Genomic DNA, 18,775 nt, shown 5'->3' with positions numbered 1-18,775 from the left:
TTGCCCAGAAAGAGGGATTAGTCATGTTTGCAGCTACATGATGGCTTTGACTATGTCTTGTGAGAAACTGTGTTTACGTTCTAATGATCTGATTCTCAGCAGGGCCAATCTTTACTTCTTCATGATACTGGAAAAATACAGAAAAAAATCTAGTCCACACTTTATCTCTTTCAGACATATGCATTTGTGAAGATTTTAAAAATCTTAAGAAAAACAAAATTAGAAATAAATCTGTTGGGAAACTTAGATCAAAACAAATAGATAGATAGATGATCTATAGACAGGGATATAGATAGGTGTATAATATATAAGAAAATATATATCTCTATGATATATACAGACTGTCCCCCACTTATAAAAGTTTCACCTTGTAATTTACGATTGTGGGAAAGTGATACTCATATGGTAGAAACTATACTTGGAATTTTGAATTTTGATCATTTCCTGGGCTAACAATATGTGGTATGATACTCCGTTGTGATGCTGGGCAGGGGCAGCACTGCAGCTCCCAGTCACCCAGGCGATCATAAGGGTAAAGGACTCACACGCTGATGACCATTCTGTACCCACGCAACCATTCTCTTTTTCAGTTTCAGGACAGTAGTCAATACATTACATCAGATAGTCAACACTTTATTATAAAATAAGCTTGTGTTGGTTGATTCTGTCCAATTGTAGGCTAATGTAAAGTGTTCTTCGTACATGTAAGGTAGGCTAGGCTAAATTATGGTGTTTGGTAGGTGAGGTGTATTAAATGCATTTGGACTTGTGATATTTTCAGGTTAGGATGGGTTTATTAGGAGGTAACTCTACCATAAGTTGAGAAGCTCTGTAGATATTACATACATATAGTAGATATTGGTTATATATAAGATAGCAAATCATCTATATAAATTTATGAGTCAAGCTAGGAGCAAGGTATCTGCAGTTACAATGAGATTTACTGTTATAATACTTTAGAGATTCCCAGGACAGTAATTTGTTGCATGATTTAAACTCTGTATTTATAGGGATTTGTTTTAGAGTTATTGGCAGTTAGAAAATATTATTAATTCTAAACTTAGGAATAAGGAAGTTCAATGCTGAGCCTCAGGTACAGCCTAAAATAAAATAACTCAAAGGACAATTTGAAGCTTCCTGTAGAGAGGAAGACAAAGAGAAGATAAACAGGGCTCCAACGTCATCTGCTTTGATCAACCCTCACAGAGATACATATAATAACATCTGAGGACTTCTTTTCAGACTAAAATATCACCTTCTTTCCGGGCTTATCTTTTTTCTGCTCTTCCATTTTTCAAATTCCTTTTATCCTTAGTGGTCAGATGCTGCCACTTCTACAATTTGACAGAGAAATGTATGCTGAGGCTGTGATGGTCAGATATTGGATATATTTTTAAAAAGAGAGAGGGAGAGAGAGCAGAGGCAAGACATCATCGTGATGCATGGTCATTCCAGACTGAGTTCCACAGTTGCAGGAAAATAATCTGCTTTCGTTTACCATTAGAACCTCAGTATCTAGTACAGTGCCTGATATGGTGTTGTATTCAAAGTATTTGTGATGCAAATGAATAAATCCATGATGAAGAGTCTGGGTTAATGTGTCATAATAATATACAAGATATTGCAGGGATAAAAGATCCTCAAATCTCAGCGATTCACAAGGAAAGTTCATTTCTTCTGTGTGTTATATAACTATCATGTGGACCTGTGGATCTCTTTTGCATTGACTGCTTTCAGCAATTAGGCTGATAGAAGGACTTCTGTTCTGGAAAATCGCTAAGTGATAAAGTAGAGGAAAAGAGTACTGATACTTAACAATTTTCTATGACATTTCATGTGTTAAATCAAGACCAGAATTAACAATCAGGAGGAGAAGAATAATACTACCTCAGAAAAGACAGAGAATATTTGCAAATGATCATGTAATATTCCATATTTGTCCTCACTACTACCAAAACTATTTGAAAATGCAAATCAGAAAGAGATTGATAAAATCTTGTCCTGAAAAAACTATGACTAGAAATTCATTTTAGGATTTATCTCAATACTTTCAACTACCTTGTTCTGAGAGAAGCTAAAGGATCTTATGAAGGCATTAATAGATTAAAACAAGGTTCTTAGAAAACTGAGTGTAATCACTTGCATACTAATAAATTTTGGTTTAGATCTTCTTTCATATTTGTGGAAATAAATCATATGATCCTTTTCTACATTCCTTGTAAAGACATACTAGTAAGAATGATGGCGCTTCAAAACTTCAAGTTTTAAAGGAATTTGAGGGAATGAAACTCAGCTAATTTGAAAGAAGGAAAACACAGATATCCCAGACAACCTCGTCAGTGTTCATATAGTTCAAAACAGTCGCACCCTATCACGAAAGTAAATACCTCCTAGTATTTAAAGCGTGACAGCCTGCCAGGCAATCAGCAAAATTACTGTGAATCTGACACATTTAGTAAAACTCTTTCAGTCTTTCATAACTACAAGTGGATGAGAATGAGGTTTTAGCCAACTTGAATTTTTTACTCTTGCTGCTGGTAGCAGTCATTTTCCTATAAAGCAATTTCATTGGTGACACTGGTGTTCAAGAATGAGAAGTCAATGAAGGCGCTTGAGGTGAGCTTAATTAAAGGGTCTTTAAAAATTATTTTAGTTTTCCCATTCAGAGAGAATGCATTTATGATGCTTCCCTTACTGTTAACAATAAAAATGTGGCATTAAAGAGCTGCTTCTCTTCAAATGATGTTCATCCTTAAAGACCTAAAGAAGCCTCACCTTTTGCATAATGCCTTTTCCATCCATTCTAAATCCCATCCATCTCTTTTTTCCTGCACCACACTTTAGTGTGTGAACTATTGGTTTTGTTATCTTATAATGTGTACCATCTGGAATTGTTCCCAGGGTAACCTATCTTCTACAAAAATTGTTTTTACTCTCCTCACCTTTAATGACACTGAATAGAGCTAGCAGCCACCACAAGCCTGTCGCCTACCATGAGGAATTTAGTATACTAGACCTCCGATATTCATTAATTAGTAATATATCTTGTTGAGACTTACAGTTCCAAGCATCCTTCTATTTTCTTAGAATATGGAGGCGAAGAATACAGAGCCCTTATATTTATAGGTATTATTAATATTTATAGCTACAACAGCTTTGTAAGATTGGTATGATCTCCCTTTGTAGATGACATAATGAGTTGGATGAGTAGGGCAGAAGTGAGTGACTTTTTCAGGTCAAGCTACTAGTAAGTGGCAGACTGTGTTAGTTTGCTTGGGCTGCCATAACATTTGCTTTTTCACTGTGGTAAGGTTGATTGGCTGTGGTCTCCCTGTTGAGCTTTTTTACTTCCGTTATGATTTACTGCGTGGTGGCCTGTGGGTTTCTTCCTCAAGAAGGCAGTTTGCTCCTTCATTTCTTAAACAGTTTTATTGAGGTATAATTGATACACCAAAAAAATGGACATATTTAATGTATACAAGTTGATGAGTTTGGAGATATGCCTACACCAGTGAAACTGTCACCACAATCAAGGTAATAAACATTATCTACCACCTCCAAAAGTTTCCTCTTGCCCCTTTTTGTTTGTTTTTGTTGTAAGAACAATTAACATTTTTAATCAAATTTTAAGTGAATAATACTGAATTATTAATTATAGGCACTATTTGTACAGCAAATATGTAGAACTTATTTATCTCATGTAACTGAAACTCTATACCTATAGACTAACAACTCTCCATTTCCCCTTGCCCCCAGTCCCTGGAAATCACTATTCTCTCTGTTCCTAAGAGTTTGATTATTTTACATCCCTCATATAAAAGGACTCATGCAGTATTTTTCCTTCTCTGATGGGCTTATTTCACTTAGCGTAAGATCCTCCAGGTTTATTGATGTTCTATATGGCAGGATTTCCTTCTTTTTTTAATGCTGAATAATATTCCATTGGATATAGAAATCACCTAAATGTCCATTAAATGATGAATAAATAATGAAAATAGTCCTTCACTTTTAGTAGAATGGCTTTCCTAAAATCATTCTCCATTTCCACCCTGAGTCATGGCAAAGCCCCTAGACCTAACAGTATCTCCATCACTGAGGATGTGCAGTTGAGAGACTTGTTCCTCACAGCACGAGAACAACAAAAGACACTTATAGCTGATACATCTTTCTTGCTTCTCAAAACAAAACAAAATAATCTCTTAAGTTATATTGATCAAGAATTTTTAGAAGGAATGTAAACCTCCTTGATTACACATATATGTGAACAGATTGAATGACATCAGTAGCAGAATTTTCAAATAAGAATAACTATGCACAGGAGTGCCTGGGTGGCTCAGTCAGTTAAGCATCCAATTCTTGATTTTGGCTCAGGTCATGATGTCAGGGTCATGAGATTGAGCCCCACATCAGGCTCTGCGCTGATCATGGAGCCTACTTAAGATTATCTCTCTCCCTCTCCTGCTGCCCCTCTCCCACTCCCTACTCATGTGTTCTCTCTCTCAAAAAAATAAATAAATAAATAAATAAATAAATAAATAAATAAATAAATAAAATTAAAAAAAAAAAGAACCATGCACAGTTATTTAAGCCACTTCATTCTAATTATATACCATCATCATCATCATCATCATCATCATCATCATCACACATTGTAGAACACCCATCATGGACCACATGACAACATGTGGTCCATACACACACACACATATGGGGGGGGAGAAGAGGTGGGGTGATAAGGGAGGGGAGAGAGAGAGAGAGAGGAAGATTTTAAAGAATTAGCTCACATGACTATAGAGGCTGGAAAGTTCAAAATTGGAAGCCAGTAGGCTGGAGACTCAGGGGACAGTTGACGTTGCAACTGGAGCCTGAAGGTAATCTGGAAGTAGAGTTGTCTTTTCCTTGGGTGACTTCAATTCTGTTTTCTCTTAAAGCAGGGCCCATGCACATTATAGAGAGTAATCTGCTTCCCTCAAATGCTACTGATTTAAATGTTCATCTCATCCAAAAAATACCTTCACAGCAACATTTAGTGTTTGACCAAATACTTGAGTAACATGGCCTAATAAAGCCGACGCATAAAATTAAACATCACACAGAGCATGGTTTCAGAGCCGCGTCTGTCTCTCCAGAAAGTCTCAAGCTTTCCCATTTTAACTTGCTGACAAGCACAATACTCTGAATATGGAGGAATAGAAATACTATTGATTTGAATGCATAACATAACAGATATTCCTTTTTTTTGTCTCTTTTTACATGGTGTTATTTATTATTCTAAGTTAAATTAGAACTTCAATGTGATAGCCGGTTTGGTTTGTCTCTTGATACTTAATGAGTGTTATTTGCTACCAAGACTACCCAAGTCAAAGTGATTATAATCAGTTCCAAAGTTATATTTTGATTGCAATAAATAGATCAAATGTTCATTAATATTGAAGCCAGAGTGCTAAATCTACTGTTCTTTCCTCATTTACTTTTATTAGCATTTTAAAAATTTTAGATAAGGCCTAATTAATTTCAACTGCATTCAGAGAAACTGGTTTTATTAGAATAAAAAACAAGAAATCACGAAATGTGCACATTAAGTAGGGTGGGGGGGATGGGTCCTGTGGGAAGAAGACAGTGGCCAACTAGCAAAATAACACTCACTCTGACTCTCCCATATTCATTCTAAAACATTTTGACATAACAAATTCTCCACTGGGCCTACCTGTCTACCTAAGCCACTCCTTAAATTCTGCTCCCCTGAACATGCCTATGTTTGATTAAGCAGTTAACATAAAACTTTCATTTGTGAGAATTTCTGCTAAAGGACAATACTTAAATGTTTAATGATTAATTTAAATATATCCAGATAAATTTTCCCTTTCTGATCCACTTTATAACAATTGATGTAGAAAACAAAAACAACAAAAAATGTAGTTAAAGAGTTATGTCAGATAAATACAAGTAAACATAAGAACTATCATTTCTTGATTGGGGCTTTTACACATCACATCTTTTTTATGTAAAACCTAAATATGTTTGAATTTATGAGATGCGGTAGGTGGCTTTTAGATGAAACAACTTTAAGTTCTTTAATGTTTCTCTTTTGTTTTATTTTATCCATACTTAAAAGTTTAGTCATAGCTGAGGCCTCTTGCATACAGTCAGATTAATAATGTATTCTAATTTCTTTTAATTCTCATATTCATCTATACATGCAAATGTTCATACATAATTTCCATTTGAAAATCCTTTGTTTCCCATTTAAATAATATCATTGATTAAAGAAAAATATCTTTTCTTAGTTAAATACTTATCTTCCAATTCAAATCTATTATATGCCTTACTTCATGGAGACATTAGAAAATTATTTTAAATGTCTAATGTCTAAGCTTGTAGACATTTGTGAATGTATGCAAATGTAAGAAATACCATACTACAACCTCTACTGGCTTAGGTTGTTTTTAGAATGGTTGGTTATAAAATGTATAGCTATTCTTTTTCTTCCAAAATGGACACAAAATGTCCAGAGACGTAATCATACTTAGAGAATGACATATCCAATTAATTCATAGTTAATGCTTACCTGGGCTACTGGAAAAGAACAAACCCCCACACCATTTTATCCTCAAGAGACCATTGTCTGCACTGTTGTTGGAAGGATCATTCTGATGTGGAAATCTGATTACTTCTCTCCCCGCTTGTTCTCCTCAATTGCAATTCACTGCTCTGATGATAAACAACAAAACTCTTAACAAGATCTCAAAGCTCCAGCTAATCTCCTTCTTACCTGGTTCTTGAGCTCAGTCACCTCTTTGCCTTCTGTGCTTTATTCTCACTCATCTTCCACTAATTCTCCCCAGCCAGTGTTGAGCACACTCCCACAGGAGGGCCCTGGAGTCTTCTGTTCCCTTTACCAGGGACACTGTCATCTACCACCCTCCTCCTTCCCTTAGGTAGCCCTGACTCTGTCCAGCAGATCTCCCTGTAATCATCAGTTCTTGAGAAAATCCTCCCCACAACTCCTTGACTGGACAAAACCTTCCTATTATGCATTCCATAGCACTATTTACCTCCCTCGTGTCACTTATGATACTTAAAAGTTTTCACGTATTTGAATGTTTTGAATGCTTATTTTCCCCACGGTCTACAGGCTTCCCGAGCAGAGACATCATGTGCATTTTGAACACTAGTGTACATTTGGAATTTGCTATGCATTCATTGCCTATTAAATATTTGTGGAATAAAAAATAGTAAATGAGTAGAAGTACAAACTGTGCTTATCTGGTTTTGTGTTGTATGGAGGAACCATCAGAGAAGAATAAAATTCTCCAAAAAAGGTTTCCTTGAGAAGTTGATAAATGTAGATTCAAAAAAATGTCAAGAATTGTTCACCTAGAGGCATAGCATCTATATTAAACATCAAGATTATATCTGTCATAATTGAAGAATAGGTAATATTTTGAATGTCAATTATGAGACAAACTATGATAGTGATCATGTGGTTTAAAAATACTCCTTGTATCAGAGACTAATTTTTCTTAATATTGATTCATTCCATCTTCCTTTTAGTGACTTGTACCATACTGTCTTACCAGCCTTTTAGGTGGGCTCATGACTGCCCAACTAAAGCTACATTTACCGACCTCCTCCAGCTTCTTGTGACCATCTAATTGATTTTGCCATTACTATGTGAACGCAACTATGGTGTGCAACTTCTGAGTCTTGCTTATAGGGTGGTTGGGTGTTTCCTCTTCCCCTCCTCTAATAGACTATATGTGGGTACAGCTGTAGTGAGCCTGTTCTGACTCTATGGATGAGGGTAACACCCTAGTAGATGGTGAAGCAAGCTAGAAGGAAACTGAGTCCCTGGATAACCTCATAGAACAGAGCTGACTCTCAGCCTTGAATAGTTCCCTCTGAGTTTTGATATGAGAGGGAAAAAAAGGACTTCTTTTTTAGGCTCTATATTTTAGCATCTCTTTATCAGAGCCACTTAGTTTATTTCCTAGCTACTAAAATACCTATTCAATTCTATTTATGTGAATTCATATGACTTTTAAGCTGTGCAGAAATAAAACAGAGTTTATAAATTGATATTCAATTTTTGCAGAAAAAAATGGACCTATAAATGTGAGGAATGTTTCTTCTCTGGGTTTATGCTCTTTTATGTATAATCCTCTTTTTTTTTTTCTAGCTAGAATGCAGAGTAGATTTAACAAAGGACCTCATTGTTATATCTAGCAAGGTTAATGGAGATGAGGGTTTTTCCTGAAGAGGGGTGAGAGAAACTGTAGCTATGGAACATGGGCTACATGACTGTTTGGGTCTGTTTAGTGATTTCTAAGTATTACCAGGACCGTGATTATTTTTGCTGTGAGTCACTACATTATTCCTTAAAGTTATAGCAGTGACATCAAGGTTATGATAACAATAAGGCAATACTGTGCCTAACTAAGATAATGTGATTTCTCAAAGAAATCACCGGTTAACATTGAATCCAGCTTAAATGACACCTCCCAGAAGAACACCTTCGCACTATTTCTTCCCTTCACCTAAAGCTAGCTAAAATCCTATTGCCTCATTCTTCTCCTAATCCATTTACTTGGCTTTCAGCTGCACCATGCAGAGCATAGATTATGATGTTTTATTTAATCTGAATCCTGCATAAATTTTAATGTCATATTTTTCCACATTTTGCTTGACTACTACAAGTATTCAAAAATATTAATCTCATTTTATAAATGTAAAGAAACAAAGGGGGATAAAAAGAGTTAAGTTCAATTGAAAATATTTTTAAAAGATTTATTTATTTATTTATTTATTTATTTATTTATTTATTTATTTGTTTTTTTGTTTATTTTAGAGAGAGAGGGAGAGCAAGCAGGGGAAGGGCAAAGGGAGAGGGAGAGAATCTCAAACATACTCCAAGCTCAGGGTGGAGCCTTACATGGGGCTCAATCTCATAACCCTGGATTCAGATGCTTAACTGACTAAGCCACCCAGGGTTCCATCAATCTAGGATTTTTTTTTTTTTATTCTGCTTATTTCCTTTTCATGAAATGCTCTTCTGCAAAACTTCACATCTGACTTCTTCATCAGCTAAAATACCACTTTCACAGAGAGATATTTCCTTACAAATAAGACATATTTCCATTATTCTTTATTATTATCTCTTCATTTTTCCTCAATAGCATTCAACAGTTTTTAGAATGGTTACATGTGTGTTTGCTTGTTGTTTAACTCTCTGTCTCCCCCACTGACCTATAAGGATTGTGAAAACAGGCACTATGCCTCGACTGTTCACCACCAAATGTGTAGAGTCTGATCTAGTGTCTTACCAACTGTAGGTACTCAATAGCTTTCAAACAAGCTACAGAAGGAACCCAGAAACATCTATGACCCTGATGATATGAGAATATTTTGTAGTCAACTGGGATAAAAGTCAGAAGTATATAGAATCTATATCAAGGAAATGAGTTTATCTATAAAGAAGAGTCAGAATGATACACACAAAGAGAGTAAGTGTGAGAGAGACAAGGAAGGAAAGGTGATTTCCCATTTCCCTACTACTATGTGTCAGTATATTTGATAGGTATGGCAATGCAGCTTTCTTCATCCAATATCAGAGACTGGATTTGACTCTTGGCATTCTCTCTCTAGATTCTAGCTCTTAACTATGCTTCATCAGTGTGCCATTTTATCTGTAATTAATACCTGAATCCCATCTTCAGATTTAATTGAAAGAAATTGGGTATGGCCAAGAGCAAGGGATGTTATTCCATTTTTTACTGATAAATTGTAGCTTCAAATTATTATATAGGTCAATGACATATACCTATGAAAATCCAATTTATAAATTAAGTATTACAGGAGTGAAAAGGGTAGTTTTATGTTCTTTTCTTCTACAGCATAATCTCTTATCTTCTTGATTCTTTATCCATAAGTCATAGGAAACAGCATGTGGTGGGTATTACTGTCATCTGACTTCCATATTATATCTCTACCTAAGAATTGACAAATGGCAAGCATTAAAGTAGATCTGAGGATGCTATTAAGGTTAGACTGCATAGACTGTTGATTATCTCAATTTGTTGTAATTTGGATAGTGTATGCATCTACATTTAGTCTACATGACTATGCCTTCCATTTCTCTTTCTTTTTCTTTTTTAAAAAACAGATTATTATACAAAACATCTAAACAGAAACACATCTCATCAAACTGTATATCAAGTTCTTATTTTATTGGAAGAATTTGCTTCCTGGATTTTAAATGCTTAAACTGTAGAACTGCATCTAGTTTTGGTTTTCAGAAACTAGCACAACAGGCATGCCTGCTGATGCCATATTTGATTTAGTAATAGAAACTAGTGAATATAGTTTCTCTTGGAGAACTAGTTTAATGGTATTTATAGCAACATATGAATATGTTTCTAAAAGCCTCCTGATTGATTCTTCTACACACACACACACACACACACACACACACACACACAGAATATCATTCAATATCATGAAATAATATTTTTGTAAGCCCTCTGTGTTCTGTAATTCTTTTTCTCATCTTTCTGTCACTGTGGAGATATTTGCATGAAAATAGTTTCTCTATTGCTAAGAGTTCATCTGTTCCTGCTGCTTATTTCTCACCTGAAGTCACAATTGTCTGAATGTACATCATAATCATCTCCACATAAGCCAATTTCAATACCACAAACAAAAGATTATGCCTTCAACTGAGAAATAAACAGCAGGAGCAGATGAAATCTAAAAACCAAATATCCCACTTTATGGAAATGTCCCAATTAATAAAAATTCAATTGAAGAGAAATATTTTAAGTTATATATCAGTAGAATTATCTCTCAACAGAAGTTTTTCAGTTTTCCATGATTTTCTAATGTGCTTTATACTCAGGCTAGTTAAACCTGGTTTATTCACTGTTAATTATGCCAGATGTCTTTTTATCCTTCTGTTTATGTTTAGCAGTCTGTCCCAATTCTATCATTTTTAATTATCTAAAGCCTTTGTGCAAAGATTCATATAGAAGTAGTAACTCCTCTTTGGCATCCATTGATAGCGATTGAATAGAGTAAGAAGACAACAGATGGGCATGAGCTGCTTTGTGGACTCACACTGAGACTTTGAATGAACCTTAAATATCTGTCTATTAAAAATCATGTTCCATATTTGATCATAATTCCATGTAACATTTTAACTGCTCTGCCATGATGCCATAAATTACAACACTTCAGAGAATATCTCATAACCTTGAATATATTTCAATTAGATTTCTTTTTTGGGTGGTGGAAGTACTGAATAGAACCAAAAAAAACTTGATTTAGTCCCTACTATATCATTATTTCCATAGGGTCAAAACCGAGAAAAATTTACCAGTTCATGAATGTTTTCCTCTTAATTAGATTAAGTTACATTCACTCAGCACCTAAAATTTGTCTGACACTATAGTAAGCAACAGAGACACCATAAGAATAAGGCAATATCTTTTTAAGAAAGATAAGTGAGCAAATGGCACAATATTATGTTTAGTAGTTTTATGAGAAACGCATGCAGTTGTTAAAAGTTATGAAAAGAAGAACTACCTAGGAGAGACTAGAAAAGCTTCCTTATGTAAATATAGCAGGGTCTGCATCTTGAAAGATCAGTAGTCTTTAGCCAAGAGGAGTTTAGGGGAGAATAAGGGAGGAAATAAGTAAGAGAGAAAATTGTAGGCAGAGAGAGAAAATGTGAATCAAATGGAAAATCAATAAAGAAACAGCCAACTGAACAATATAGACCAAATGAACCTAAGAGACATAAACAGAACTATCCATTTGATAGCAGACAAATACACATTTTTCTGAGGCATACATGCATATTCCACAAAAAAAAGGAAAAAAAAGAAAAAAGGAAAAGAAAGAAAGAAAGAAAGAAAGAAAGAAAGGGAAAGAAAGAAAGAAAATCTTCACAGCAAAGGATATAGTCCACATGGTGAAAAGGCAACCTACAAAATGGGATAAAATATTTGCAAACCATGTATCTGATGAGGAATTGATATCCAAAATATATAAGGATCTCACACGACTCAAAAGCAAAACAACAAATAATCTCATTTTAAAAAATGGGCAAAGAACCTGAACAGACATTTCTCAAAATAAACACACACAAATGGCCAATAGATATATGAAAAAGTGTCCAATATCATTAATCATCAGGGAAATGCAAATGAAAATTACAATGAGATATTATCTAACACCTATTAGAATATCACTATCAAAAAGACAAATGAGATCTTCTCTTTCTTTCTTTCTTTCTTTCTTTCTTTCTTTCTTTCTTTCTTCTCTTTCTTTCTTCCTTTCATCAAAAGATAATAAATATTGGTGAAGATGTGGAGAAAAGGGAACCCATATACACTATTGGATGGAATTTTAATTGGTAAAGCCATTATGGAAAAAAAAACTACCTTACGATCTATTAGTCCCACTCCTGGGTATGTATCCAAAGGAAACAAAATCAGAATCTCAAAAAGAGATTTTCACCCCCATGTTCATGGCAGCGTTATCCATAATAGCCAAGATATGGAAACCACCTAATGTTCATCAACAGATGAATGGATATAAAAAGTGTGTTACATAAACAATGTAATATTATTGAGCAATTGAAGAGCAAAAATTTCTGTCCCCTTCAAGGATCCTTCAAGCTGAACTAAGAATCAAATTGACATGAGACAGATTAATAGGAGAAAATAAAATGTAGTAGCAGATATGTGAAGAATCCACACAGACAGAGAAATTCCAAAAACAGGCAAAATGAAGTATATATGTCATCCTCAACTAAGGAGAAGGGGGCAGGGGTCTGGGACTTCAGAGGAAAGAATGCAACTCATAGGGCAATTAGAAGAGCAGATGTTTAGTAATTAGATGTTTGCTTTGCCATATAGATGGGTCACTCAGATAAAAGTTATCTCTGCTAATGACCCTTATTCTGGGAAAGACCCCCAATTTAGATTTTTCCATGTAGTTAAGGAAGGGGCAAGAGTTTCTCTTGATATTGGAGGGTCTTGATTGCCTTCAGCTCAGAATAATCTTTATGCCAAAGTGGCCCATCTTGGGGTGGCCTGCCCTAGGCCCCTATAGAAACTTAAAAAAGAAGAAAATTCTGTTCATTTGTGACAACATAGATGAACCTGGAGGACAATATGCTAGGCGAAATAAGCCAGACATAGAAAGATAAGTACTGCATGATCTCACTTATATGTGGAATCTGAAATCATCAAACTCACAGAAATAAGAGACTAGAATGGTGGTTGCCAGGGGCTATGGGGAGAGGGACATTGGGAGATGTTGATGAAGGAGTACAAAGTTCAAGTTATACAAGATAAATAAGTTCTTGAGATCCTAAGTTACAGCAATGTGAGTATAATGAACAATACCGTATTGTATACTTGGGATTTGCCAAGGGATTTTAAGTGTTCTCATCACACACACACACACACACACACACACACACACACACACACACAAAAGAAATAAAATGATTAACAACATGAGGTGATATATATGTTAATTAGCTTGATTATTTCAAGTTGTACCTCTTAAAATGTACTTTTATTTATCAATTACACATCAAGGAAAGTTAGAAAAAAATAAAGCAAAACAAACAAACAAAAAAACAGCTCCTTTAAAGAAAAGTATACAATAATGAGAAGATAATCAGTGTCTTTCAACCTTGGGAGTTTGGGCTCTGAAAACGTTCATGGTAGGAAAATTTGCAGCTAAAGAATTTATAGTAAAAAAGATCTGGAAGTGATCAATGACCACAGGAAGACCTTTATAATTACTGCATGTGCACTCAAATAAATAAAAATAGCAATAAAATTAAAAACAAATGAATTTTCTATAACAGTGGGTGTTTTAATAAAATAAAATCATAAATATAAAATAATAAGACATCAACCTTACTGTAAATGTGCAAGATCCCTATCAAGACAAAAGAAAAAAAAAAAAAAGAGCGTCAATAATAGGAAAGACCTGGATAAATAGAACCAGACCATGGTCCAATACAGAAGGACTCAAAAGTATAGAGGTAATATTCTTAACACTAATCTATACATTTACAGCAAGTCCATTAAAATTTCAATTGATTTCTTATTCTAAGATTTATGTGGAACGTTAAATGTCAAGTGAATCATGTATAAAATTCTTTGTATAATAACTATGGCAATGTGGTGTCAGCACCTAAACATAGAGTTAAGTTTATGGGACAGACCGGGATGCAGAAACATACTTACGAAAGTACATTATGATGACCGAATATACATCATTTGGAATAACTGGCTGCTATTCAACTTTTACCTCTGTGATCTTGAGTTAGTCCTCCCCACACCAATTTTTTTCTTCTATTCCCTAAAATGAGAAAAAAAAATGCTAGTAGTAACCCATAGGGATATTGTTAATGTATTTCTACAATATCAAATTTTTGTGAAAGACTGGAATGTATAAGCATCGTGGCTTTCCTTTAATAATATAGATTGGAGATGTTTCCATATAAATGCATACACAACTATCCTATTCTATTAGATGGATATTTGGTGTTTCATTTTATTTTATCAGGTACCTAGTGATTAATACCCAATATGTTTCCAGTATTTAGGCAATATAAACAATGTTGCAATGAGAATTTTTCACAAGCTGCCTTGTGAAATGTGTGATTCTTTAACACAGGTGATAAAGATTGAAATACTAGGTAAAATGGTCCCCTGCTTTAGGGTGGTGTTCAGTAGACCAGTTGGGAGATGTAGGCAACACAAGAGATGAGTATAATGAAAAATCCAAATGTATTCATGTTTTCATGGCCTTGGAAATTAAAAATCACTTTATAAATTATAGTACTTAAGCTACTTTTTATGACTGCCCTTGCTAATGTTGTAGGGAGCAAAAGTTGTACGGTAATCTGAATTTCTGACTTGTTTTTTAGATATAAGTTAAGTGCAAGACTGAAAAGTTTGCTTAGGAGGCAATATTTTAATACAACACATCATCTGGATTATTTTGAACATCTGTTTGGAAATGTCATAAGGACTTAATGACATCTGTTCTTCTTTGAAGCATAGAGTGAACTATTGTTTCCATATTTTAATGGCCTTAAATTAAACATTTTTAAATAACTTTAAATAACTTTGGTTAAATAATGAGTGAATGATATAATAAAAAGGAAGAAATAATTTTAACTGAAAAATACTGAACACTACTAGCAAGTGCTTTAGGAGGAAGAAGGAAGGCTTACAGTTATTTAGAGCCTATTAAATTCCAAAAATGTACATGTGTTTACGTTTACTTCTCATCACTATGAAAACTGATGACCCAAAGTCATTCCTAACTCTCTTCATTTAACAAATATTTATTGAGCACCTAGTATAGGAAAACATTGTTCCCAGAACCAAGACACAAAGTGCCAAAACAAAAAAATTTCAAAACCTCCTGCCCTCTTGAAAACTACAGAGGAATGAGAAGATGAAAGTTATAAATAATGAATTATACAGTTGGATAGAAAGTTAAAACATTTTATAAAGCAAAGCACCTACTAAGTATAAAAGCTGAAATGTAAACCTAGGTTTCCTCTCACTCTAGGGGCCAAGCCCTTTTCTACTATATCTTGTAATTGAGATGTTAAAACTGGATTTCTCCTAAAATGAGAAGTTCCTAAAACTTTAAGCTCTGCCTTAAATTTCCAGAGTACTCATAAAAGAGCATGAAATAGAAGTTCCCTTAGGCAGGGAACTGAAGCCTTTATAGTTTCAGCTTTGGAATAGGGAGAAAAAAGAATTCAAGATGGTCTTCTAAGTAGTTTGATTATATAACCTACCATCCAGTACAGTCTATAAAACTGAAAGTGAGACTATTCATGATTATACCTAGACAACACATAGAATTCCACAAGCTGTTCCAGACAAATTATAACTAAGAGTCACTGTATTGATCACTGAGGGCAAGATTTTGCAGACTTCTAATCAAAGCCAGAATATATACAAACATGGAGCAAACTGCTTTTAATAGTGCAGCTCCAAGGAATTCATATTTTTTTGCCCCATTTTATCATCCACCTGAAAGCATCAACCTCTTAGGAGAATAGCAATTGAGAAAGGCTTCTTAGCAAGGATTAGCAGAATTCAGTCTTATCCTGTCCTCTGGGGAAAATAAAAAAGTTAACAATCTTAGAAGCTTATACACACTTTGCACCAGACATGTCTGTTAGAGGTCACCGTGGTAGCAGGTGGACTCCAGTTCACAATGCTTGAGTGGAAAATTTCATCCTAAAATGTATAATATTAATAACACTAGGATAGTGTCATTACATGGATGACTTCTTTTAAATTTCATGGAACTTTGACTACCATAAGGTCTCAGTGTATCAAGAATGACATGTAATCTTGAAATTTTGATTTGTGGGAGATGCCACCAGGCATCGTGAGCATGACACTGACCAACACCATCCCTTACCATCTCCTGTCTCATATTATTCCAGGTTTGCCCCTGACATAGACACAAGGATTACAAAAACTTGAGAAATCTTTTTTTAAATTATATTTAAATTTTGTAATCAGTAATGTAATTCAGGAAAATCTTTCATAAATATAAAACTTTATCATGTGTAGATTCAAGCACAATTACATGACACCTTCTTATTTGGTGTCATATATCACCTACAGTCTCTGAATTAAATTGGAAAGCAAGAAATTGAGTATATGATAATCCTTGCTCTCAGTCAACATTCTGTGAGTTGTCAGTGATTCTGTAAGTCAACTAATATATTAATTTTCACAAATACGATTTGGATGCGATAGTCATCTAAGTCCCATATGCAGAATAATAGATCAACTGTCCTGTATCCATTGGTAACATAACTTGTTCTTGCTTCTGACCTGAAAAAAAGTGTCCATATAAAAGTGATCAATTTTAGTTGCTACCACATCGATTTTTGATTTGTACTACAACATATTGTATAAACAAACATAGTCAAACAATTGCATGCTAAGTGAAATGTCAGACAGAGAAAGACAAATACTGTATGATCTCACTTATTTGTGCAATTTATGAAAAAGCCAAACTAAGAGAAACAGGATAGAATGGTATTTACCAGGGGCTGGAGGATGGGGGCAGTGGGGCAACCTTGGTCAAAGGGTTATAAAATGAGTACATTTTGGAGATCTAACATTCAGCATGGTGACCACAGTTAACAATGCTGTATCATATACTTTAAAGTTGTGAAGAGAGTAAATCTGAAATATTTTCATCATAAAAAAGATAAAGGAACTTTGAATGGTGATAAGTGGGTTAACCAACCTCATTGTGGTAATCATTTTCCATCTTCAGCTTATACAATGTTATATGTCAATTATATCCCAATAAAGCTGGGAAAAAGGAGTACATAAAATAAAATAGCTGAACAATGAAATACATTTTTTAAGGAGCAAATATGAAATGCTTTTACATCCCTTTTAATATTTAAGTAAGCAAAATTACTCTTGGTTATATAAATTGCTAATGGAGCTCTTTATCTGATTCAAAATAATCTGGGTTAGGCAATTGAAATGTAAAAATATATGAAATCAAGGATTCCTGTTTTGTGTATTAACACTAAGCACTATATAGATTTGAGCTCAAACATCATTTGAAGTACTACTTAATATGTAACCAACAAAATAAACAAAACCCTCAATGAATCCAACTTCAATTATGATCCAAGCATGCATTACCCTAGGCAAGGATAAGAACAATCACATGAATAATACATCAGAAATACTTTTGTCAGAAAAACCTGAAAAAATAGGATTTGTGATTTGCTATCAGAATATTACTATCTGTAAAGTTTCTATAGTTCAATATTAAAGACTAGCTTAAAAAAATGACTGTATCAAGCTAAGCAAAAAATATTTAATCCAAAATTTTTGTGTTGGTGATCCTAATAGACTGCCTTTGTAGCTGGCTAAATCATAGCAAAATGTTGTTTTTAATTCTATTTTTTAGAAAAAATTTCACTATTACCTAATTCATGCCAAGCCCCCCAAGAAGTATGCTAGAATGAGGTATGTACTTCTGAAATTATGTTATATGTGGAAAAGTGGCCATCAAGGGCACAAAATGCCTCCCTGCTTGTGTCATACTATCTTTTAACATTGTTAAATGGTATGCACGTAGACAATATTTCCACTTTTCTGAGACTCTCTAAGGATATCAACTGATATTTTAAAAAGGGTGAATGTCCAATCCACAGATTTCCATAAAAAGAATATTTGTGGTGCCTAAAAAAGTAAACAGCAAGAGCAATTAGATCTTTGTTGTTAAGGTAGTTGCATAAATATAACCTTGATTGTGTGGAGCCATTAAAATTATGATCGTGAGCACAGTAGTAACATGGAAAACATACACAAATAGGAGACCACCAGATGACAGATGCACCGCATATTCCAGCATAACTTCTTTTTTTTTTTTTTTTAAAGATTTTATTTATTTATTCGACAGAGATGGAGACAGCCAGCGAGAGAGGGAACACAAGCAGGGGAAGTGGGAGAGGAAGAAGCAGGCTCGTAGCGGAGGAGCCTGATGTGGGGCTCGATCCCATAACGCTGGGATCACTCCCTGAGCCGAAGGCAGATGCTTAACCGCTGTGCCACCCAGGCGCCCCTCCAGCATAACTTCTAATTTAATTTAAGAAATTTAAAGATAGATTTCTAAATTTAAAACAATTTATCTATAAATTGAGCAATCAAACCAGACACTCACATAAAGAAGATAGATT

The sequence above is a fragment of the Ursus arctos genome, unplaced genomic scaffold, assembly GCF_023065955.2.
Source record: "Ursus arctos isolate Adak ecotype North America unplaced genomic scaffold, UrsArc2.0 scaffold_9, whole genome shotgun sequence".
Taxonomy (NCBI): Eukaryota; Metazoa; Chordata; class Mammalia; order Carnivora; family Ursidae; genus Ursus; species Ursus arctos.
This window is presented reverse-complemented; position numbering follows the sequence as displayed.